This window comes from Lacerta agilis, chromosome 5 (assembly GCF_009819535.1).
Source record: "Lacerta agilis isolate rLacAgi1 chromosome 5, rLacAgi1.pri, whole genome shotgun sequence".
In the NCBI taxonomy this organism is placed as follows: domain Eukaryota; kingdom Metazoa; phylum Chordata; class Lepidosauria; order Squamata; family Lacertidae; genus Lacerta; species Lacerta agilis.
In genome coordinates this window covers 29,361,410-29,385,692 of record NC_046316.1, presented here as the reverse complement: position 1 = coordinate 29,385,692, position 24,283 = coordinate 29,361,410, and positions in this window count along the sequence as shown.

Genomic DNA, 24,283 nt, shown 5'->3' with positions numbered 1-24,283 from the left:
CTCAACTCGTCTTCATATCAATTGAGAACAGTCCCCTTAGAGTAATTCCAAAGCAGGGAAATGCAGGAAATGAGTTTTGCTTGTTTTCTAAAAAGTGAGTAAGTGGCAATCCTCAATATTTCTCCATTGCTTCCTCTTGTTTTCTAAATGTTTATTAATGCACAAGACTTTTCCATCTCCCGCTCGTTGGTATTTACCTGACATTATTGCTAATATTTTCACTTTACCTTCATTTGAGGTTTCCACCTCCACAGAGTCAAACCTTGACTCTGCAATGCAGTCTGTGTATCTTTGGTCTACTGTGATCTTTGCAAAAGTATCATGGGTTATGAGATCAGATTAAAGTCAGTGTGGGTAATTAAATTTTCTGTTTTCCTTTCATTTAAATTGAGGCACCTTTCCCATATCTTCTGATTCTCCACGGTGCTGGTCAGTGCACTCTGTAATGTTAAATCTCTGTGGGATAAGGACGTGGTTTGTAAGTCACATCAACAGGTGCATGCAGTGCAAAGTGTAAGGCAGGCAAAACCTGAGGCCCAATGGAGATATCTGGAAATGTTTTTATTATGTTGGACAGTACTCTGACAGGTAATGGGAAATAGTACTTTTCAAACCCTTCTCCGCCTTCCTCTGGAGAGAGAGCCAAGCAAGGAGCAAGTGAGTGCTAGCCAGGCAGCCATTCAGCGAGAGGGTTGGGGATGCGATGGTGAGGCCAGTCTGGGCTCTGTGGCCCAGAGACTCCAAGCAGCAGGCAGGGAAGGAAGGGGAGCCAGGGAGGGAGCCTGCCAGGACGTGCCTGGGCGGGACAAGGATCCCCAAAGAAACCGGTGCCTGTGTGGAGTTGCCTGGTTCGTGACCTCTGCCCCCCATACTACGCCCCTGCTACTCAAACCCCTGTTGCTATTCCTGTGGCCCTCCACATGTTGGAGACTGGACTTCTTCAGTGGGTGGCCTCTTCTACTCGTGTAGGCCTCACAATTTCTGGTCTTGAAGAATTCTCAGCTAAGTAGGGAACCTACAAAAGTAGTGAAGGCTGTATGCTCAATGCAGACAGTATGCTTAGCAGAGTGTCAGGGTGGGGGGGTTAGTAGTGTATTATTATTATTATTATTATTATTATTATTATTATTATTATTCAACCCAAGAGCACAGAGAGTCTCCAGAGAGATACTTATACAATAGTGGTAAATACAACTCAGCAGATGAATATTAACCTAACACATAAATTAGGAAAGCCATATTTCTTTGTGCAGGTAAGGAGTTGTGCAGGTTAATAATAATAATAATAATAATAATAATAATAATAATTTATTATTTATACCCCGCCCATCTGGCCGGGTCTCCCCAGCCACTCTGGGCGGCCTCCAACAAATATCAAAATACAATACAGAGTCACAAATTAAAAACTTCCCTAAACAGGGCTGACTTTAGGTGTTTTCTGAATGTCAAGTAGTTGTTTATTCCCTTGACTTCTGACGGGAGGGCGTTCCACAGGGCGGGCGCCACTACCGAGAAGGCCCTCTGCCTGGTTCCCTGTAGTTTTGCTTCTCGCAGTGAGGGAACCGCCAGAAGGCCCTCGGCGCTGGATCTCAGTGTCCGGGCTGAATGATGGGGGTGGAGACGCTCCTTCAGGTATACAGGACCGAGGCCGTTTAGGGCTTTAAAGGTCAACACCAACACTTTGAATTGTGCTCGGAAACGTACTGGGAGCCAATGCAGATCTCTCAGGACCGGTGTTATGTGGTCCCGGCGGCCACTCCCAGTCACCAGTCTAGCTGCCGCATTCTGGATTAATTGCAGTTTCCGGGTCACCTTCAAAGGTAGCCCCACGTAGAGCGCATTGCAGTAGTCCAAGCGGGAGATAACCAGAGCATGCACCACTCTGACAAGACAGTCTGCGGGCAGGTAGGGTCTCAGCCTGCGTACCAGATGGAGCTGGTAGACAGCCGCCCTGGACACAGAATTAACCTGCGCTTCCATGGACAGCTGTGAGTCCAAAATGACTCCCAGGCTGCGCACCTGGTCCTTCAGGGGCACAGTTACCCCATTCAGGACCAGGGAGTCCCCCACACCCGCCCGCCTCCTGTCCCCCAAAAACAGTACTTCTGTCTTGTCAGGATTCAACCTCAATCTGTTAGCCGCCATCCATCCTCCAACAGCCTCCAGGCACTCACACAGGACCTTCACCGCCTTCACTGGTTCTGATTTAAAAGAGAGGTAGAGCTGGGTGTCATCTGCATATTGATGAACACCCAACCCAAACCCCCTGATGATCTCTCCCAGCGGCTTCATATAGATATTAAAAAGCATGGGGGAGAGGACAGAACCCTGAGGCACCCCACAAGTGAGAGCCCAGGGGTCTGAACACTCATCCCCCACCACCACTTTCTGAACACGGCCCAGGAGGAAAGAGCGGAACCACTGTATAACAGTGCCCCCAGCTCCCAACCCCTCTAGCCGGTCCAGAAGGATGTTATGGTCGATGGTGTCAAAGGCCGCTGAGAGATCCAGCAGAACCAGGAAACAGCTCTCACCTTTGTCCCTAGCCCGCCGGAGATCATCAACCAGCGCGACCAAGGCAGTTTCAGTCCCATGATGAGGCCTGAATCCTGATTGGAAGGGATCCAAATGGTCCGCATCTTCCAGGCGTGCTTGGAGTTGTTCAGCAACCACCCGCTCAATCACCTTGCCCAAGAATGGTAAATTTGAGACTGGGCGATAGTTGGCCATATTGGCCGGGTCTAGAGATGTTTTTTTAAGAAGCGGTTTAATGACCGCCTCTTTCAGCGGGTCTGGAAAGATTCCCTCGCAGAGGGAAGCATTCACCACCGCGCAGAGCCCATCGCCCAGCCCTTCCCGGCTAGCTTTTATAAGCCAGGATGGGCAAGGATCTAGGAGACAGGTGGTCGGTTTCACTCGTCCAAGCAGCCTGTCCACATCCTCGGAGGTAACAGATTGGAATTGATCCCATGAAACATGACTAGACAGGGCTCTAGCACTCTCCCGCCCCGGCCCTGCTCCCACGGTGGAGTCTACCTCCTTCTGAATCTGAGCGACTTTATCTGCAAAAAACTTTGCAAAAGCATTGCAGGAGATCTTGGGGTCCCTACCAGACCCCGGTGACAAAGGTGGTTCTGCTAGGTTGCGAACCACCTGGAAGAGTCTCCTGCTGCTGTTTTCTGCAGATGCAATAGAAACAGCGAAGAAGGTCCTCTTCGCTGTCGCCATTGCCACTTGGTAGGCTCGAAGTTGAGCTCTAGCCCGTGTCCGGTCTGATTCAGAATGAGTTTTCCGCCACCGGCGCTCTAGCCGTCTCAGCGACTGTTTCATCGCCCTCAGCTCCGGGGAAAACCACGGAGCTGTCCGGGCTCCATGCAATCGGAGAGGACGCTTCGGAGCCAGACAGTCAATAGCCCTGGTTAACTCCGCATTCCAGCGGGCCACCAGGGAATCGACTGAAAGGCCATCAACATGGGATAATGCATCCCCTACCACTCTCTGGAAGCCAATTGGATCCATTAAGTAGCGGGGGCGGACCATCTGAATCGGTCCCACCTCCCTGCAGAGGGGAAGGGTCGCAGAGAAGTCCAGTTGCACCAGGAAGTGATCTGACCATGGCACTTCTTTTGTTTCACTTTTACTTAGTGTCAGATCACCAACATCCATAGAGGTAAACACCAGGTCTAAGGCATGTCCGCGGCTATGAGTTGGACCAGACTTATTCAGGGACAGCCCCATGGAGGCCATGCTTTCCACGAAGTCCCGAGCGGCCCCTTGTAAGGTCGTGTCGGCATGGATGTTAAAATCCCCTAAGACAACCAAACTAGGTGTCTCCAGGAGCATATCCGCCACGACCTGAAGCAGCTCGGGCAGGGAATCCTTGGTGCAGCGGGGAGGTCGGTACACCAAAAGGAATCCTGTACTGCCCCTATTGCCCAACTTCCAGAACATGCACTCAGAAAACTGGGTCTTCCCAATAGGACGCCTGGTGCAAACTAATGACTTCCTAAAAATCACTGCAACCCCCCCTCCCCGCCCAGATGGCCTGGGTTGCTGTGCGTAAGAGAAACCTGGTGGACAAGCAGCGGCAAGGACAGGCCCATCTGCTTCATCCAACCAAGTCTCTGTTACACATGCCAGGTCAAATCCTCCATCCACAATCAAGTCGTGGATGGCAGTGGTTTTGTTAATCATTGACCTGGCATTACACAGCAACACTTTCAGGTCATGTGGGTATCCCCTGCTGATTCCAGTATCCATCCGGTCAGGACCAGACCTGGAGGCAGGGATAGTCTTCAGACAACGACTAAACCTGCCTCCTCGGTAATGACATGGTCTGGTCTTAGCGTGACTCCTCCTCCTGCCCATGATCACTGAGATCGGGTGTCTTTCCAAGACTACCCCCCCTGTGGAACCTGCCCCAGCCATCCTGTTGGCTGAGGCCCAATCCCAGGCAGCCCTACCCCTATCCCCTTAAAAAACAAATAAAGACCATACACTAAATTAACAAAATAATACAAATAGGAAACAGAGAACAACGCTAAAATTAAACTAAACATTTGCCCCACCCCAAACAAAAAATAATAAAATGATATAAAAACCACCATTAAAACAAATTAAAAGTGCAGCAGTGAGTGCAGGCCGCGCCCCCCAAGCCAGTTGGAATTGGCAGGAGAAGGGAGCGGCCTTCCCAACACTCACAAGCAAGCGGCAGCAGCAATGTCCCAGGCCTCTCTGCAGGCTTTTAAGCTGTAAAGGTGAGTGCAGGCCCCACCCCCTCAGCCAGGTGGAATTAGCAGGAAGGGAGCGGCCTTCCCAACACTCACAAGCAAGCGGCAGCAGCAATGTCCCAGGCCTCTCTGCAGGCTTTTGAGCTGTTGTTTTTTGAACCATAAAATATAAAGTCCCACCAGATTTCCAATTACCACTTTAGTAAACCAAAGATGAGGGTAACAAAATAGGATTTCCTGACTTTATTTTATTTTATTTATATTATCTGAAATAATTTTTATTTGGTTTTACAAATATAAAATTATAACAGCACAACCATACACATCCATATTTAAAGATTCCTCTGAATCTCTGGACTTCCCACATTCCCCTCTGTGGGTCCTATTGTCAACCTTTTCAACTGCATATTATTCACTCCATTTTCTCCATAATATGCGCTTCTCCATTCTTTGTTAAAGTTTTGGTTTTCTTGGTTAGTAGTGTATTATTGCTCAACAACTTTGCAATTATTGCTGCATTTTTACAGAAGGGGGTGGGGAGAAGAGGCACTTGCAGCACTTTTTGGCTCAAAATAATTTGGGTACATCTGGACTTGAGGCATCAATTGCTGTTCTCAATTGCCCTTGAGAAGCAAAATGTCTTGGGCAAACCCTGCAAAGTTTAACCTTTTTATATACATGCTGGGTTTTCACCTACCACATTGGTCCAAACATCAGTGATTTTACAAGTTAGAAGCTAGAAGATTTAGAAGTCAAAGCTGTCATGTTGACTGTATAAGACTCAACAGCCTGGAACCACACACTGAGGCAAGAGGCAGTCCTTCTCAATCCCTTAAATACCTCATCTATAACACCAGGCTCCGAAAAGTGATAGGAGAAGATTGACATTCAAAGCAATCATTTCTCTTCAGTCACTTCCCACACCCACTCTCCATGCACTCATGGTGAAAATGATCCCATCACTGTAGTTAAGGTTTAACTTAACTACACTGTATGGGTCAGCAATCTCAACAACATGCAGCTAATAAATATTTTTTCTCAGCCTCCTCAGGCAAACAGGTATTGCTTAGCAAGTCTGAAAAATAACAGGTTTTACCAACAGTCAAAGCACCATGGCTGCTCCCTGGCAGTAAACTGGAGTGAAACGGTGAGCTGTGTTCCCATTTTCTGTGGGCCCTAAGATCAGAATACTAGCCTGGGAGGAGAGAACCGAGCAATGCTGTGTGAGCCACAATCATATAGAAAAGAAGTCGCTCTTAATCCTTAGCCACTTGCCATTTAAGAAAAAATATTAGCAATGGGCCAAAGGAATCAATGGATACATTTCTGACAATTTCATAGATGACAGGAAGGGAGGAAAAGAGGAGAAAGAAATCTACATACTTGTTTCTTTTTCTTTTCTTTTTTAAAAAAATATTTATACTTTTCAAATTTATACATTTCATTAATTTTACAACATTTCAAAGTATGACTTCCTTCCCCCTCTTTCTGCAGTTCCTTAAATTTATTTTTAGTATCTTCTGCATATCCAAATTCATTTAATTTGCTCATTTAATTATCTACTTTAAATATATACTCTTATGAAACTACATGTTATTACAATAATACTGGCAATGTTTTTATCTGTTTGCAATTTATCTGTAAATATTCAATAAACCATTTCCATTCTTTTATAAAAAGTTTGTTATCTTGATTTCTTATTCTCCCGGTAAGTTTCGCAATTTCTGCATAATTTGCTGGGACTTCTGCTTCTTTCCATTTTGGAGCAAGTAGCATTCTTGCTGCTGTAGTCGCATAAATAAATAAATTTCTATACAGTTTAGGTAGTTCTGTCCCTATAATTCCCAAAAGAAATCTATATTCTTTGGTTGTCTATTAAACATCATGTAGGGGCACTTGTGTTTCACATTGAAGGTGACCAGTGGATGTTTCTCCCACCCACCCATCCACTATTTTTTTTAAGGTTTTTGGTTGCCATGACAAAAGGCATGGCTCCTGGGCCATTTCCCCCCACAATGCCTCTGTGTAAGCAATGCTATGTCATCTTTCCAGGAGCATTTCAGTGGGACAGCGGGGACAGCCATTTTGCCCACAAGGATGCTGTGGCACAATGTGAAGCATTTGTGCATAGAAACATTGTGAGGGAAATGGCCCAGGAGTATGCAAGGTGTTCTGCTGCCCCTTCCCGCAGTGGTAAGAAGTCTTTTAGAAAGAAAAATAAAGCAGGAAGGGAGATGCCATAGCTGCCTTCAATTTGAAATGTGAGTCTTCTCCGTCCTGATATGTGGATCAATTCTCAACAACCTCTCTCAAAACTGGCAAAAAGTGCCTCTCCACTTATAATGGTAATTTCCCATTAAGTTGTTTCTTTTACTGCATCTAGATTATTTTTCAGAATCTCATGTTTAAATTGCCATCTCGTTGCCTTATTTTTTTAAAAACAAACAAACAAACCCCTCTTTCTTGCACTAATAATAGAATAGCCCTGTTGTCTCTTTGAGTTCTTTTACTGGAGTTAGATACCGTCACATATTGACACAGTTTTCCACTACTATTATGGACTTATCACTTTGGTTCCCTGTACTTTTCCACATTTCCACTGCCTAGGTACCGTATTTGAAAATGGTGTTTCATCTATGGCTTACCTTCAGACACTTGCTTCCTTCACTGCTTGACTGCAACACCTCCCCCCCAAAAAAAAAAAATCTGGAATCAAAAGGTGGGAAGGTCCCAATCCAACAGTGTTCTAAACATATGGCTTAGATGGGCTAACTGGCTTATCACCACTTTTCCTGAAGAGTCAGAGAGAGGACATCAGCCTGCCCCAGTGAGTTGTTGCAGCTATCTTCTTACAATGTTGGTTCGCTTGCTCTGGCCACAGCTGATCTTGCATGACTAGATAAAAACTGCTGCTCCTCGAGCAAATGATGACTGCCAAGAGGTTGGGCTGATGTGGGGCTGCGCCCCCTGCTTCTCTTTCTGCTTCCTACATTTCCAAGTACACAGAGACCCAGCGAAAAGAAATCAAGACACCATACCCAAAAGCTGGTGTTTACTAGGTATTGTTCTGCTTCCATCTCCAATGCATTACTTTATGGATACCCACAGCTGGTTGCTGCAATAATAAGCTGATTCAGTCCATCACATCCAATCAGCACTAAAATGAAATAAACATCATCATAATATGTGCTCATACATTTGCAGCACACATTTTGGAAGGAAAACATAAACCAGCATCAACATAAACATAATATCTTTGAGAGAGTGTAGGAAACAAAGTCTGAAGACAAAGTATGTTTTTCTAGTGGAGCTTTTCCTTCTGCTCATAATGTTGTTTTCCGAGTTGGGTTTTTTGGGGGGCAGGTTTTCTTCCAAATTAACCTTGCGGAATACTGTTTGGGTGGCTAAAATCTATTTTTTTGTTTCCTTTACTCTGCCAAGATGTGAATTTAGGCCAAGCTTAGTAGGAAAAATGTGTGCCACTTGGGATATTCAGAAGTGTTTGGCTGTTGTTATTTTAACTTCTTGCAAAGATGGAACACCATTGCCTTCATTGCTAAAACCAACTAATTTGAAGAGTCAAATATAGCAGTCTTTTACCATATAGAACCCCAAAGTAATATGCTCCTGTGAGGGGTAATACTGGAAGGTTCCTGTTTCTGTTCCTTCACTCCCAGATTACAGTAGTTAAAGGATAAAGTAAACTCTGAACCGAAGGTGACCAACCTGGTGTTCCAGGGGCATCCCATGATGCCTAGGGATGCCAGGGAAGACCTTCATGGGTCACATGGAACCCATGGCTGATGGGCTGGCAATCCCTGCTCTGCATGAACAGAATTTTGAAGTACTTTTTCTCCTTTGGAATGATGTCACATTGTATTATTACAATGAGCACATTCTCAACCCAGGAAACTGTTTTAATGCTCAAATTGGATTCACAATTCTCACTCAAAAACCCATTCCTGGTTCCTCCTCCTCATCCACCCCAGCTTTTCCAACAGCCTAATTCCAGCAGCCAAAACAGCAGCAGGTTTGTTGTTGTTGTTGTTGTTGTTGTTGTTGTTGTTGTTGTTGTTGTTACTAGTGTTGTTGTTGTTGTTGTTGTTACTAGTGTTAAATGATTGGGAACCAGATGATCCTGGATGACCTACATCAAATCACCCAGAAATCTAGCAGTAGATTCAGATCTACCTTCTCTTCATTCCCCACTCTAAAAGGTCTTCTGTACAAATTCCACTGCAGTGAATAGGAGAACAGCAATTTTTTACTACTTCCATTAATTTCCCTGAAGCAGGCACAAGAGAATTTGCCAGTTGATTGTGCCCCTAATCTGCTTACATTCCTCCTTTGGGCTCTTTATTTTTAAAGGGAGCATCACTATAGCCTGATTGAATTTAGTGTTGAGCAAATGTGTCTGTAGATGAAATGTTTTGTTCATTTCATATCCATAGTTTATGGTCCATTTCATGAACACTGATCACATATAATTTATGATAAAAATGCATTTATTAATTATGCAGATAGCAAGAGAAAATATTTTCTCCCATCTGATTATTAAGAAACAGCCATGAATTTTAACGATCAGTCAATGACCTCCTGATGAAGATTAACCATTCTGGACAACTTTATATTATTGGAACTTAATGCTGGATTTTGGAGATGTGCTGATTGACTCGAAAATCTCAGTGAAGTTTAATGCTTGAATGATTCATCTATAGTATTGCAACAAGGAAATATTTCCATCTGTTCGTTTGTCTTATCGCCCCATGTACTCAGTTATGAAATGATTCAAACGCATATTGCACATTTTATTATATTAAAAGAGCAAAGAATTCAGAATAAAAAATAAACAATCCAGGCAAAACTTGTGCAACCTTGACACAAACTGAAAGAGCTAATTCCTTTCGGGGAATCCCTAAACCTTATGGTGCAGGCAGGTAAGAAAACTTTAAGGGATTTCCCCATGTACTTCTGTTTGCAAGTCACTTCAGCTGCCATTTCTAACAGAAGAATGCAATGAGTAAATTTCAATAACAACAGCAGCAACATATGCAAGAAAGAATAATTTAAGGCTATAAAAGAGTCATTTAGCTGAACTAAAAGAAATACTGAAGCATGCTGTTTCATGAGAATTTGAGGCCCCTCTCCCAGTAAGGTGGTAAATAGAGAGGAGAAGAAGCAGAGACAGGAGGGACTTGGCATGCCCTGTGAAACACAACGAATCTCAGTGGGAAAGAATATTGAGGAACAGAGTCTTGCGTTCTATTCGTGGATCATGCTTCCCTTAGCCTACACTTCCCATCCTTCAGTACTTATTATTTACATTTACTAGTCACATTTTTAACAAAAGGGATTCAAAGCAACTTACAAAGTATAAAAACCAAAGCGCAGCAAGAACCTGAAAACATACATGCAGGTCTAAAAGATCCCACCTCACTAAAACAGGCCCAGAACACCTAAAACACTCCAGATTAAGAACCAATAGGAACATTTTCACCTGGCACCTGAAAATCGATAATGATGGTGCCAGGCATGCCTCCTTGGGGGGAGTATTACACTGGTGGGGAGCCACCACTGAAAAGACCATTTCTCTTGTTGCCACCCTCTGTACCTCCCTCAAAGAAGAGCCTCAGATGAGGACCAAAGGGTTCATGTTGGTTCATGAGGGGAGAAGCAGTCCTTGAGGTATTGGGCTATAGATGAGGTGTCATTTTCCCACAAGTTCACATTTTAAACAAGACCAAGTAGAGAATGTGTCCCTCAAGAGTCTTCGGATGAAGTAGAAGCCAGAGGTAGAATTAGCTTCAGCCCTGTCTTTTGAATATAGCTCATAAATCAGTCCAAACATTGTGCAGAAAGGGAAGACTGGGAGTCCCAACTGAATGAGGAATGCAGGAGCAGGCAGATACAAAACAGTTTTATCAGCAAGTTGTGCCATCGAAAAGACAGAGTGTGTCAGCTATTATAGCTGCTTAAAAGGTAATTCTAGCCCAACAGCTACATAAAAAATGACAACTGCTTATTCAACACATCAGCCCAGCTTTGAGGTCATCTAAGAGCAGCATCTGTTTCCTTTTAGCTAAAAGAAACATCATTGAATCTTGCTGTTACAATGCAACGCCTTCATCCTGTCAGATGGTGTGGCTGCAACTGAGTTTGAACTGAAAACTGAGTTCTATCGTTTTTCACACATCACAACTTCAGAAATTGCTAATTGAAAATCACTTACAAGGCCAAGGTAAGCGAACATAAAATACATATCACAAGGTGGAAGGGGAAATTAACCTTGTTCTGGCAAATTAAAAAAACAAGAAGAACAAGATTTAGGGTTAAAAGTGACAAGATTTAACATGTAAATTTAAAATGTAAGAAATTGGCTTTTTTACCACTTTTCATCAACTAATGAGAAGTTGCATTCAAAAATTAGCAGAAAGTGAGGAGGAATTAAAGAACCTTTTAATGAGGGTGAAAGAGGAGAGTGCAAAATATGGTCTGAAGCTCAACATCAAAAAAACTAAGATCATGGCCACTGGTCCCATCACCTCCTGGCAAATAGAAGGGGAAGAAATGGAGGCAGTGAGAGCTTTCACTTTCTTGGGTTCCATGATCACTGCAGATGGTGACAGCAGTCACGAAATTAGAAGACACCTGCTTCTTGGGAGAAAAGCAATGACAAACCTAGAAAGCATCTTAAAAAGCAAAGACATCACCCTGCCGACAAAGGTCCATATAGTTAAAGCTGTGGTTTTCCCAGTAGTAATGTACGGAAGTGAGAGCTGGACCATAAAGAAGGCTGATCGCCGAAGAATTGATGCTTTTGAATTATGGTGCTGGAGGAGACTCTTGAGAGTCCCATGGACTGCAAGAAGATCGAACCTATCCATTCTTAAAGAAATCAGCCCTGAGTGCTCACTAGAAGGACAGATCCTGAAGTTGAGGCTCCAGTACTTTGGCCACCTCATGAGAAGGGAAGACTCCCTGGAAAAGACCCTGATGTTGGGAAAGATGGAGGGCACAAGGAGAAGGGGACGACAGAAGATGAGATGGTTGGACAGTGTTCTCGAAGCTACTAACATGAGTTTGGCCCAACTGTGAGAGGCAGTGAAGGTAAATGGATGCACTTCTCTCAAAAACAAAATCAGTAAATGCACCAATCTCAGGCCATGGGTAAATCTGTCCATTTCAGTTTCTCATAATATCTTTGTAAGGAAAAAATACTGTTACACATGCTTCCATTTGCATTGCTCCCAATAGGCGGCCACCCCAACATCAGTGTGACAACGGAACAGGAGGCAGGTGAGCAAGCAAGAAAATGCCCCAAATAAGCTGTAGAGAAACAGCCAGGGCAGACCAGGGCAGCTTCCCCACAACCATCCTTCTCGCACACCAATACCACCATTTCATCCTCAGCAGTTGGAAGCCGAGGAGGAGGAGGAATACAGCAACAAAGTAGGGTGGTTGCTGTGGATCTGTCCCTGCCTGGCCTGCCTGTTCCTTTGAGGATCACCGGGGCAGCAGTCTGGGGAAATAGGGCAATCAGAATATGCAAACTGTTTTTTAAAGAGCAAGGTGAGCCACCTGCAGGTTCATCGTTCTGTTTGGTGAAGAATGTTTCTTGTAGTTTTTAGCTGCATTTAGTGCCTAACCCTCACACTATAGCTAGTGTGACCAGATGCAAAGGAGGAAAGGGCTTTTATATTCATGGTAGGAATTTCAGCAGGGGTCAGCAAAGTCACACGCCAATATTCCCTTCTGTGTACCACTACTAAAGGGTATTGTCCTTGTCACCTTCTTGTGTAGCCCAGCTTTGGCAACCTGTTACCCCCCAGATGCATCTTCTGTCTATCAAATCCAACCAGCATGGAGAGCACCAGGTTGGCAACAGCTGCTGTAGCAAATGGTAACAGTGCTGCATCTACATTTTAGTTGTAGGACAGAAGTTTTGCATCCACTTTTCGGAGCTTATTGATTCCCCCGCCTCCTCCATGTTTGCCAACACTTACAGCTGGCTGTTCTGCAATAAATGTATATGGGGAAGCAATATGTAACTAACTTTGTTTGCAGATTAAAAGGCAGCTTGTTTCAAGCCTAGATTTTAAAAAGAAAAACAAGCAGAAGGGATAATAACCTAGCCTAAATTATTTATGAATAAGAATTCCCCCTACTTTGCAGTTTTGGAGTTTATTTTGTGGACAAATTACCCATTTCTTTTATCACCCGGCAGGAAGAAGAAAAGGGGGGGGGAACCGGGCCCTAAATGCCAGATACAGCTAAAAACTACAAGAAACATTTTTCACCAAAGAGAACGCTGAGCCAGCCTCCAGATTGCTTGTCTTGCTCTTTAAAACAGTTTGCAAATCCTGCTTTCTGAATGTAAGGGTACATTTACAGTTCAAATCATTTTGGTTGTTGTTTGTCCCATTCTGTTTTCCTCCTCTAGAACTAAAAAGAAACTAAATATCCAAAGGGAAAACCTTCCTGGATATTAATTCCTTTATCTGTCACAACACAAAGAGATCTTGAGGGGCTCCTGTTGACTTACTCAATAATTAATATCTCTGCCAGGCATAAGCAGTTGGGTTACAGGTCTCCCTGCATATGAAAGCTGGAGATGTTCATCCTTCAGCCTTCCTTTGCCTATAGTCTATTTAAAGCGTGTAATGAGCTAACCTGTCAGAAAAGCGGCACAACAGTTTGCACAGGCCATAGGAATATTCTTCTTATCAACTGAAAGGATTTGGAGAGGAAGATTTCTAACCTCTTCCAGTCCTGCTGGATTTCACTGCTTAGTGCTGACAGACATATCAAAAAGATAAAGAGTTTGAATAAGAGAACAATTTTTATTCTTATTTTTATTATGTTTAAATCCCACTGTAAGAGCATAAGCAGAGCCTGTTGGACCAGGAGAAAACCCCACCAAGTCCTGCATTCTGTCCTCATAGTGACCAACCAAACACCGATAGGAAGCCCATAACCCAAACTTAAGCGCAGCAGCATTTCCCACACCTGAAGTTCCTAGCAACTGCTGTTCAGAGGAATACTGCCTCTAAAAGCAGAGGAGGAAGGGGAAAGAGGAAAAATAAAATAATAAAAATAATTTATTTATATGCCGCCCATCTGACTGGGTTGCCCCAGGCACTCTGGGCAGCTTCCCACAAATTAAAACACAGTAACTCATCAAAATTAAAAACTTCCCTATACAGGGCTGCTTTCAGATGTCTTCTAAAGATTGTATAGTTAATTATCTCCTTGACATCTGATGGGAGGGCATTCCACAGGGTAGGCACCACTACCGAGAAGGCCCTCTGCCTGGTTCCCTGTAGCCTCATCTCGCAATGAGGAAACCGCCAGAAGGCCCTCAGAGCTGGATCTCAGTGTCCGGGCTGAACAGTGGAGACAGTCATTGCTGACTAGAAGCCAATAAAAGCCCAGGGGGTCGGGGCGCTTGGCACCCATTGAGTGCAATCGACGTGGCAATTGACACCCAGGGGGGCGATTGGCGTGGCAATCGGTGCCCAGGGGGAGTGACTGGTGCAGCGATCAGCGTCGGGGGGGCAATTGGCGCAGTGATTGGCGCCAGGGGGGTGGCGCCGCAATCACCAGGGGGGGATTTTGTCACACACACCCTCAGGGATGACGCTCGTGGTGGACCGCCCCTAATGCCCCCATTCCTACTCCCCTGTGTTGTTGGTGTTTGTCAATACGTTTTGTGGTAGAGTGAATTACATAGTTTATGCACTGTTTATGCTCAAGGTGGCATATATGGTTACACACACCCCTCCTTATTTTATCCTCACAATAACCCTGTTCAGCTGTGTGTGTGTGTGAGAGAGAGAGAGAGAGAGAGCGCCATTCCTGGAGAAGTTTTGTGACAAAGGATAAACATACTGTATACGTGGCACTTAAACATTAAGGAAAAGGCAGGCATCTCACCTCAAACATTAGAAAAGGGGAAGACTGATGGCTGCACCAGATCTCAGTTCCCTGCTATGTACATCTGTCATACAAACTGCTAAACCAGAAGGATGCATCATGGGTAAAGAACCTGCAGTGACATCTCTTTTTATATTATATCCATCTTCACCCTGCGAACTGAGAAATGATAACAGGTGTTCACGGGTGGACAGAGGTGAGGATTCAGAAAGCTAATGTCAGCCAACCCATTTTGGTTGAGAAATGCATTGTTTACTTACTTTGAGGTTATTTTCCTGTTTCTTTGTTCCTTCTATATGCTGTTTATGAAAGGAAAATTGGGTGATATATAAATACAGAATTGGATTTTTTAATGGACAGAAGGTTATAGCATCCTGTCCCCTAATCTGGTTTGGGATTTTGATCTGAACCTATTCAAATATTTATATTCTCATGTGTCATTTTCTGTCATAGCTGCACATATTTCCAAGATAATCCCAGCTTTAGATTGGATCAGTATTTGCTTATAATCAAGAAAGATAACCGAAGCATTAATAGACTACCTCCCAGTGGGAAGGAGGAAAGTTCTGGGGTGAAAACAGATTATCACACAGGTGAGTAGTCATCTCAAACAAGATTGCTTATAGTGAGTAGATGTAACACAAGACAGAGCTCCTGCCTTTTTAATACTTAAGTAAAGGAGTACATTTTGACAAGTGTTACTTACATTGGAGTAAGGATAGGAGTATCCACCAATAATGTCCACCACTATTCATGGCACAGGAGCTCTGCCTTCCATTGTATTTGGCAAGTTTGGATTTACAATGAAATGCAAGGAAAGCCCATGTCAGGCATCTGACAGTGGATGTAGAACATATAGCCATTGTTGCTTGTAGTCATCAGTAGCCTTATCCTCCATGAATTTGTCTGATCACCTTTTAAAGCTATCTATGTTGGTGGCCCTCAATATGTTCTTTCGTAGCATCGATTCCATAGTTTAACTACAAGCTGTGTAAAAAAAAAAAAAGCCTACTTTCATCTGTCTGTCCCAGTAAGAACAAACACGCCTGAGGGACATTTACATCACAGCAGGAGACCCAGTTTGTTAAATTTAACATTAGTTGATAGTTGGTATTTTCAGATTCATATCCCTGGAAAATATTCTGTCAGGGAATTTCGCTTTTAAAAAGAGCTTCCTTTCCTGTTTCCATTGTGAATGAACATAGCCTATATGGGGCAAGACACCAGGAGAGCTGAAGATTGAGAAGGAGAAAGCAGTTTTCAGACAGGAGCCAAATGTACAAATGATGCTGAATTAAAGTTGGCTGGAACATGCTACTGTGGGGCTTTTTAGAGGGGGGGAAATGGGGAGGGAAAGGGTCATCACTGCTCATAGAATCTCCCCACTCTACCCAAGCCATTTCTATGGGAGAGAGCTGCTTATCTGGAGGCAAGGGTTAGACTTCCTGGTGGTGACAATTTTGATTGGCTAAGCAGGGAAGATGGGTGGGATCATCTAGGAAGCTTCTCAGTAAGTGGAAAATCTATCTAATGACTGTGGGTGACAGGACAAGGAGTGGACGATAGCTTTGGAGGTTTTTCAGGGGCTCAGAATATTGGGTGAGCTATGTCCCATTTTACCCAACAGAGGAGCCTCCAGTGCCTACCTGCTTGCAGTACTGGGCACAAGACATGCAATACGATGATACAGACTTACTCAATTACAGTTTTAGAACTGCCAACAGTTTGTGTATGTTTCATCCAGGGTCAGGATACAGTGCTGTTTACTAAATTAAAATATGAAATAAGAGCAAAGAAATGGGGAGAGCAAGGCAATGGAATCAGGGCTGCAGATAGTATTATATTGGATACAATTTTCTCTCCAAGAAGCTTAGGGCAATTCACATAGGACAGGGTAGGCAACCTAAGGCTCTTGGGCCACAAGCAGCCCACGGGGGTCGTTTAACTGGCCCACAAGCCGCCCCCAAACCAAGCCACCTGCTCAGTGAGTCCCCGCACAATGCGCTAAACCGGCGCAGTGTGGCGCGAGGACTGCTTCCACAGTGCCAGAAATCGCATCTGCGCATGCTCAGATGCCAGAAATCGCTTCTGCACAGGTGCAGGTGCCGGAAATCGTGGCCACGCGCACAATCCAGCCCATGAAGGGATCTCCACTGGAGTGAACCAACCGAGGTGAGGTAAACCTTGCCGACCTCTGACATAGGACTGTATCCCATTTTATGTGAGGTAGGTTAGGCCAAGAGAAAATACTTTTCTGACACCATGCCATGAGTCTCAAAGGTCTAACGTGGATTTGAATCCACATCTCAGTGGCCCATGTCCAATGCACCTTCATAAGAGATGGAGCATTGCAGATTGTTTTAAGGGGCCTTTAAGTGTAGCGAAAGGTACAGAATAGAATACTCCCCATCTATTTACAATTCCACCTTGAGTTGGGGAGAGGAAGCAGAAGCAAAAGCACGGCATTGCTGAAAATAGGGCTTGGCATGCTTGATTGGGCTGAATGAAAACCAGGCATTAGTTGAACCATTTTGGAATTTTTCAGTGTCTCAATTGTCAATCTCAACATACAATTTTCTGAAAGCTGTTTGACTGTGACAGTCAGTTCTGACCCTGCGCTCAAGTGTGCGTGCCAAAAGAAAAGATGCCAATAGAAAGAAGCTGTCCTCAATTGAAAGCTGAATCATCTCCAAATGTGAAAATCCAGCGCGTTCCTCTTTTCCCATTTGATATTTTAATAGTTTGCACAATCCTGCCAGCACCCTTTAGAGCAGATGATGATACCATAATCAATCCTTCAAATGAATGAAAAGTATTCATTGCCCTGAAAAGGGAGCAATATTTCATCCCAGTGGCTCAAGGGGACAGCTAAATTCCACTGCATGACACAGATGCCATCTGTCTCTCAAACCATTTAGGACAGTGTTCTCTAGGTAAAGAAAGTGCCTTCCCTCCCTAAAGAATGCAAGAGTCTATCTACAAATGGGAAAGTGGCTGCCACCAAATGGGCTGGTGCATATTCTGAGATGCTACCATATAGCCCCTCTTGCAAAGAGGAAAAAGATGTTTGGACTGCTACAGCTTCACTGGCTAGGTTTGATGTAAGGGTGGATAGATCTGCCAGTTCTGGTTTCTCTCAGTTCCTGTTTTTTTCCCAATCTTAAATTCAGTCCTCTACCTTTCTGCATCAGTTTGCAAATTTTATATTAAAACTCATGAAAATTCATCAGAATTTTAGTGAGAATTTCCCCCCCCCCCCTGATATACACATTTCCTTTCCCTCAAAGTTCCCAAGCCCTATTTTTATACAAATTTAAACCTGGGTTTCAGATATATATTATCTGAACCCCAAAATATACTCTTTAAAATATCAAAGGACTCTACAATGCACATGTGGTTAGGTGTTTGAGACCAAAGACTTGCTTAAGCAATGCACCTCTATCTCTCTCTCTCTCCCCCCCCCCTCTCCAATTGAAAACTATTTTTCTCTTACTCCAAATGCATAACTTAGAGAATCGTTGAACCCATGCATTTAATCAGACACAGAGCCCGGTTATTAATATGCAAGATGAGAGAGAGAGAGAGAGAGAGAGAGAGAGAGAGAGAGAGAGAGAGAGAGAGAGAGAGAGAGAGAGATGATGATGATGATGAAGATGATAGATAGAGATAGATAGATAGATGATAGATGATAGATAGATAGATAGATAGATAGATAGATAGATGATAGATAGATAGATAGATAGATAGATAGAATTATATAGTTTAACTTCTTTTTATAATGCTCACAGCAGATGGAATACATGTCCCAGTTCAACTTCTGCCTCTATGGGGAAAGCATCTGATAGGAGGCTGCCGGGGTCTTATTAAACACCAGCCATTTCTCTTTTCGTAAACTTGCATCTGTATGATAAATGAAAAGAAGGAGAAGGCGGGAATGACTTGTAATTAATACTATGTGCATAATGGGTTGTATAATGGGTTTTATAACTTGTTTACTCAATGAGTGGGACTGTAATAGGCTTTGACCTTTGAGTCCTATTACAATGGTATCCAAAGAAATGAGACATGGTAGAAACTATGAAGTGAAATTATCATTAATGTTGGATGCTTTGCTAATTAAGAGCCATTTTCTATCTGGCAATTAAGCAGGTACAAGTTGGGGGGGGGGAGAAAAGACCTAAACCTCGTTTTATGAACAAATCCATGAAAGCATTAATACGTGCTTTTTCTTGTCATAATCTTGTTAAAGTGTATGGAATTTTGGGTGAGGTCTTTACCAGCACACCCTGGAAGAAGGTGTAATGGGGGTGAAGTCGCATTTATTAAAATGCAACAGTAGAAGACCCACCAATCAAAAACCAAATTATGTAAGAATGGGGAGGTGGGTTTGAATTAATGTATTATGAGGGAAGTATCTCTCTACTCCTCTGACATGTAAGCTGTGTTCTCCCTCCCTGCTAAGTAAGCCTTGGGAATGTGAGCCCAACTTGCACACCCAGACCCCATTGTCCAGTGTTCACAAGGCCCTAAAGGACAGCCCCAAGAAATTACCCAAGCAAAAGGCTGTGGAAGGTGATTCAAGAGTGCCCTAAAACCCCCATAATGCCTCAGAGTGCCTGTCAGTTGAGTGCTTATATTCCTTTACCAGCCCACACTGAATGCCAAACAGGCCAAATAAGTACGTACATCAAGATCAAATCAAAGGAGTAGGAAGGATGGTCCATGACTCCTCTGGCTTCATCATCACAGTGCAAAATGGGAACCTAAACAATTTCCCAGTGATGGGAACTGTCGTGCTGTCCCTGAGCCCAGCCCTATGCAAGTTAGAATGCTGACCTGTCTTGCAGCCTCATCTATATTTAGTTCCCACTGAGATACATGACTCTTGCTCTCAAATAAGCATGCCTAGGATTACAACTTTTGTTGCCTGTTTGAATGCCACCTAATTCTCTCATTTAAATGCATCATATAGTTATCAATGAAAGCTGTTTGCTCCAGCGAACTGGACATAAATACAGGTTTTTTTTTAAAAAAAAGTATGAATAAAGATCAAGAACCTTCATGAACCTTGAAGTGTGTGATACATATATTTTACTACCTGCAACGACTTGTATTCTCATAGTGTGTCAGGGATCATATATTTGGATTAGGACTCTGAAACCCCATTACTTCTCCTATCTCTGTTTTCACAGACACAAAACTCCCTGTACACAGCAACATTTAATGTATCGGATGACAGATTTGGGGGTTTTTTTATACAAAAGCTAATTTTACCAATGTTTGTTTTCCTAGGTGTCTTGTAAGATTGTATCACACATAACAGATTATTTCAGAATGCATAAAACATAGACCGATACGCGCCCTTAAAACCACACATTGCCGTTTCTTCCAAGTTCATCAGATTTCAAGGTGAATAAAAGAATAATCACCATTAGAAAGGGGTTGGCATTTTATTAATGGCTTTTCAAGAAGAACACATTGGTTTCTCCAGTGCAGAACATCAGCAATTAAGTTTCTTAGCTGTTGCACCTTTAACTACTGATTTACGGACTCTTTGTTGAGCTCTTATCTTGCAAAAGGCAGAAGCTATCAGGCCAAAGAGAGTTGAATTGCCCAAGTTACAATGCTTAATATTCTATGTCAGGCAGCTACTGAGGGCCTATGGGCTTTAGAGGAATTCATTTGGTGTTACTGGCATATTAATTGCAAAAGGAGACAGTTAACATTTTGGAGCTGTTTGCCATAGGAATCTTCCTTTTTTAAAAAAAAAAAAAAGCAAAACCATTTGTTCTGCAGTACATGAAAAAGTGGTCTTTAAAAAAAAGCATTATAGCTGAATAGTAGCAATGCTTCTCAACATCAGACACTGTCTCCTCCCTGACTGTCCTCAATCAGCTTCTCTGTGATGTTGAATGCAGTGTTAATTTGTACAAACTATTCTGTTAGTTTGTGTTTGGTCAGTTTCTCCTGTGCAAACCACATATTCCAATATGTGTATCTGAAGAAGTGTGCATGCACACGAAAGCTCATACCAAGAACAAACTCAGTTGGTCTCTAAGGTGCTACTGGAAAGAATTTTCTAATTTGTTTCGACTATGGCAGACCAGCGCGGCTACCCACCTGTATGCTGCTTATAATATACACAGTTTGTCATACATGTGCATGGGACATAGACCCTGCATTGTATGGGAAAGCCAAATTCAACCATCTCCTTTTTTAGTAGGCTCACATAAGATACTGCATTTACATTTCAACCTTTCCGGTGAGGACAAACGACAATCTTCACAATAAACAAGGCTGCTATGGAGATGATAAATGCATCCATCTCCCTTGCCATGTAATCAAAGTCATTATCGGCCCAATTACAATGAAACCATTTTAATGGCAATCAAACAAAGGAGATAATGCTGCCCTCCTTCTGACTAAGGTACCTTTCCATGTAAACAGTCATTAAGATGCACCGTAGAGTTTTGCTTCACTTACACAAACATACACACATTTCTTCTGGAGGATGAGAACTTGCTTGGCATTGTGATCACGTAAAATTAGAGAAACAATGCTTGGGGGGGGTGTTTGTTTCAGGAGATTTTTGACGTTACTTCACGCTCTCAAGTATTCTCACACAGCTTTGTTATTCATTCTCTCTCACTCGGATGGTTCCAAAACAGAAGATGAAACTGATTGTATAGATATATAGATATATAGCATCTTGAGACTTCTGTCCTTTTTATTTTTATTTGTACCATTAAACAAACATATGTGCCTTCTTCCACTTGAGCTGTTTCATCAGTCTTCACCATGAGGTGCCTTCTCACTGTCACCTTTGCAAAGAAGATCATTTATTTGCCACAAAGCTGTGCTTATTCTCTGCCCTATTGTTTAGGTCAGTGATAAGGAACCTGCAGCATTCCAGATGTTGTTTTGACTCCAGCTCCCATCATCCCTGGCCATTGGTCATGCTATCTGGGGCTGATGGGAGTTGAAGTCCAACAGCATCTGGGGCGCCACAGGGTCCCCATTCTTGGTTGAGCTCAAACTGTTCATCAGTAAGGGCCAAACTAGATCTAGGTTTCTGTCCCTTTTAATCTTTTAATTCGTTTTAAATCCAGGAGGGAAAATTGGATAAAGACCACTGCATTTGTGAGGGAAAGAATCCCCTATTTATTTAACTGGGCAAATAAATGCTTGGAGCTAGTTTATGGCTTTCCCAGTAGTAATGTACGGAAGTGAGAGCTGGACCATAAAGAAGGCTGATCGCCGAAGAATTGATGCTTTTGATTATGGTGCTGGAGGAGACTCTTGAGAGTCCCATGGACTGCAAGAAGATCAAACCTATCCATTCTTAAAGAAATCAGCCCTGAGTGCTCACTAGAAGGACAGATCCTGAAGTTGAGGCTCCAGTACTTTGGCCACCTCATGAGAAGAGAAGACTCCCTAGAAAAGACCCTGATGTTGGGAAAGATGGGGGGCACAAGGAGAAGGGGACGACAGAGGATGAGATGGTTGGACAGTGTTCCTGAAGCTACTAACATGAGTTTGGCCAAACTGCGAGAGGCAGTGAAGGATAGGCGTGCCTGGCATGCTCTGGTCCATGGGGTCACGAAGAGTCAGGCATGACTGAATGACTGAACAACAACAAAGTTTAGGTTGGGGGAAATCACAGGAAGGAAAGGATTAAAACTCTTATCCCCTCCTAGCATCATGTTCCCAATCCGATGTGCCTTTCTCCCACATTGGTTGTTGTTGTTTACAATAAATTAAAAAAAAGAAGGGAGCTCTGGTCTGGTCATGAATCAATCATCTAATTTGGCTCTCAGTTGACTTTACTATGCAAAGCAGCATAGTATACTGGATAGTGAGTTGGACTCATACCAGGGAAACTACTCAGTTATGAAGTCTGCTTCGTGACCTTAGGCCAGCCAACCTCTCTTAGCATAACCTGCATCACAGGAATTAGTGCAAGGATAAAATGGTAGCATATTTTATTTATTATCACATTTATATCACACCTTTCCTTCAAGGAAATATCTTGGCATATCAGGTTCTCCCCCTCCATATTTTATCACCATAACAACTGTAGGAATAGATTTAGGAACTAGGGGAGAATCTATTATTTAGTTATTATCCTTCCTTGTTCACCTGAGGGAGTACCGTCCTTTGCAGCTTGGAAGGTTGATTTAACCTTTTAGAAACAATAATCCAGGATGCTTTAAGGCCGACTGGCTTTTCTCTGGTATTACCCCTTTTCTTCCCCTTAGTAATAACATTCACACACACGTAGTTTTGTGAAGAAGTAAGAGTAGTATTTGCTTACATAATCTAGGTCTTGAAGCAGCAGTTACAGTAGCAAAATGAAGGCAGGTTTACAACTACTATCAAAATTACAAGAGTACAAAATCTAAGCTCAAAAAGGGTGTCTGAGCTGCAGAGCTCAGACATACATGTGTGATCAGCTTGGAAGCATGACGAAGAAAGGGAGACATGCCCAGGCAGGAATAGCTGTTACAGCTTCCTGCCAAGGCAGACAAAGGACACGATCTCACAGAGTTCTCTCTAGCAATTTTTACAGGAAAGCTCCTTGAGCCTTAGCCCCTTCATGTGCCTATTCTGGCAAAACATGAATTATTGGTTTGACTGCAGTAATGGCCCACGACAACCCTGTGAGGTAGCTTTGGCTGAGAATGTGACTTCAGTGAGCTTCAGGATTTAAACGCTGGTCTCCCCAGACCCTAGCTCAGCACTTGAATCACCACTCACTGGTTGGAAAGGAGAGGGGACCTGTACATATTTCTCTTTCTTTATCCATCTCTCTCTTGGAAAGGCTGGATACAAATGTCAAAGTGTTGTTGTTTTTTAATCATTATATATAACTGGCCCCAGACTTGAGGGCTTATGAGGGTAACTTTCCCAAAACAATGTATTCAACAAATCCAAAATAAAAGGAATCCCTGCTCTCATTTCAATCCTTCTCCCTTTTGGACCAGTCCCGCCAAAATGTTTCCATGAGATGCATGACATTCAAGTTACAGAGCTCTTGACTGTGCTCAACACCTAGTAATCACTCCCAATATTAAGTAAAGTAGTAAAGTCACTGGTGCGGTTAGGTAATTTTAGACTTTGCACTTAATGGTCTTACAGGAGGGCTCTGCATCTAAGGCCCCTCATGATCATTCTCCTGAATGGGGCTCTGGTCTTCTGTCTCAAAATCCAGTCCCGGTAGCATCATTGAGTAAAATTACAGCTTTGATTAAAAACCTAGTTTATTCCAGTTAGACACTTCAATAGTTGCCATAAAATCTATGGAATGAGCCACATGGATGTCTTCCATCTTTCCAGGAACCCCATTACTGTTCCCCTTTCCATGACTGATTTTGAACCTTTATGGCTCTTCTGTTTACAATGCCATCTATTTAGAGGTCCCTTGGCTGCAGTGACTACTGTTAAATATTTGCTTAGGCTTCTCTGGTGCTGTGTTAAAAGAATGCTAACCAGGGTGCATTTAAGTCTTTTGTGAGCAGGTTATAAATCACCTTCCCTCTCCAGGAGCAATATTACAAACTTTCTAGGCTTCCAGGATTTAGACTTCCCTCATTTCATTGTTCCTTGGTGCAGCTTTCCAA